The sequence below is a fragment of the Lepus europaeus genome, chromosome X, assembly GCF_033115175.1.
Source record: "Lepus europaeus isolate LE1 chromosome X, mLepTim1.pri, whole genome shotgun sequence".
NCBI lineage: Eukaryota > Metazoa > Chordata > Mammalia > Lagomorpha > Leporidae > Lepus > Lepus europaeus.
The window spans coordinates 2798104-2800344 of record NC_084850.1 but is presented as its reverse complement, the minus strand read 5'-3'; the positions used below and the strand labels follow the sequence as shown (position 1 = coordinate 2800344).

At 50.1% G+C, this 2241-nt stretch overlaps 1 pseudogene; it reads right to left on the bottom strand.

The window, feature by feature from the left end:
* Positions 1–436: 436 nt before the first annotated feature.
* LOC133753324 (U1 small nuclear ribonucleoprotein C-like) lies at positions 437–1152 on the bottom strand (annotated as a pseudogene).
* Between the last annotated feature and the right edge of the window lie 1089 nt (positions 1153–2241).

The window sequence follows — 2241 nt, the reverse complement described above, 5'->3', positions numbered from 1 at the left end:
TTTCTGTCTCTGTTATGGGTCTGTTTAGGTTTTCTATGTCAGGATATCCTTTTTTAAAAAATAAAAAAACTATTTAAAATGTGGGACCATCTTCAGGTGTATACATTCGCAGCCTCTGGGAAGGGGCATCTGACATGGCAGTCAGTCATTGGAGTCACTCACCAGCTCAGGTGCATCTCCCATTGTGTTCAGCAGATGCAGAGCATTCCCAAGAATCTGTTAGCGTGGGGTCACCTAGCAGAGAGGGAAGCCATGTCAGGATTCCCGATTCCTTCCTTGACGTTAGATTCACAGAGTTGGAGGTGGTTGTCATTCTTGGGTGTGGGCAGGGACCCCCTCGCTTCCTGTCTTGGCAGCTGCCTCTTTCAAGAGTCCAAACTCCAGCTCAGAGTCAGAAGCTGTAGCATTTTCTTTTTTTTTTTAACTAAAAGAGTTGACAATTTTATTCTCACATTTCACAATACAAATGAAAACTGCACTTTTTGAAATCCCACTTCCCCCCAAAACTATTCTTTCTTTGATAAGAAGGGGGAGCAAGTCTTCTTTGTCATGCTGTTAGAAAACACCCAGAGTCACAGCACCATGATCTCCTGGTGAAGCACAACAAGCGATACAGAGCTGCTAGGAAGAGGCCTCCCCTCTCTCCTTACCTGTCCGGCCGAGTCATTCCTGGACGAGTGGGCACCATCATGGGACAGGCAGGAGGTCTCATCATTGGGGTCCCAGCATCATTGGCATATGGCCTCCCGTGGATGGCCTCATTCCAGGAGCAGGTCCCCCTGGCATCATCCCAGGAGGAGGAGGGCCCATCATTGGCATCATGGGAGGGCCTCCCATATGAGGTGCAGGCATCATACCAGGGCGAGGAGGACCTGGGAGACTGGGGGGGAGGTGGGATCATCGTTCCTGCAGGAGGAGGAGCAGAGAATGGAGTAGGCGGTATCTTTCCTTGTTGAAATGCAGCCGTTGTTTTGTCGATCAGGCTCTGAGCCTGCTCTGCCATCCATTTCTGATGGTAGTCTTTCACATTCTCTTTGTGTTTCCTACCACTGCACTGCGTTTTTCTCACAGATGGGGAGTCATGGCTGAGGTACGTATCGCAGTGGTCACAGTAAAACTTGGGCATGTTGCTCCGCAGGCCGTTGGCCACTCCGTCGCTGTAGCATTTTCTATCTCCTTCCTACAGGACTTCCCAGGGGCCATGTACATCCTCATGACAGAGGGTAAAGTGTGTGCAAAACCAAGCCATACCTATGAAAGTAAAGAGAAGGCAGTGTGAGGGGCACTATTTGCCAGCAGGTGGAATGACACAGGCTCAGGGTTCAAGAGCTACCAGGAGAGCTGCAGGATCCTTCTGCCTACTCAGCCAACCTAGGAGCGTTCTGAGCACAAGAGACGCCCCATTGGTAGTTCCCACAGCCAGAGGCCTTGGAAAAGCACTCGAAGTCTCTGGGCCGCAGCTTTTTCATGTGGAGAAAAAAAAGCTCTTAGAGCCACTCTAAGGATACATTCGTGGAATGGTAGTGCTGAAGACATCAGGGAACGACATTGAAAGCTGATGAAGTTGGGAAGCATTTGGTTGGGGTTACTGTTTGAATTCATGGTTTGTCCGATTCAGTCCATTGATGTGCAGTCCACCACCAACTGCAGTTTAGACAGGGATCCCAAGCTGGGACAGTGTTCATTCACCCTCTAGTCTCCTGCTTAGCTCCTAGCTCAGTCCAGAGCAAAGTTGCCAAGGGGAGAGGGGTGGGCTGCCCAGATCTGCTTTTTTATTTATTTATTTATTTTTCTGGGGATTCCTCCGGGAGTGGTTCTAAGGATGACCCATCTTAGCACGAGAAGGAAGCAAGAGTGGCTTCAGGGTCAAAGGCCATAACCAGTGCTCCTGTGTGAGCTAGTATAGTTGTTTTGTGAATTACTAAGGTCAGACTTGGAGAGACAGGCATTCTCTACGGTCTCTTCAGCAGTTCCAGCGCAGAGTCTCTGCTTTGAGCTATCCAGCAGCACCACGGCCTAGACCGTAACTTAGCAGATCAGTGGTTCTACCTGGAGTCTGCTGTTGGTGAATCTTTATTGCTCATTGTCCCAGGCATGAAGCCTAATGCCTGCCAGCTCCAGAGGGCTGGGGAGAAAGCTGTCAGCTCTCAGGGCTTTGGGAGGCACTGACCAGGCCAAAGGATTTCTGCATCGGAACTGATCAGTAAGGGCCTGTATCAGCCTTGCTTGGGGCAGGAGAGA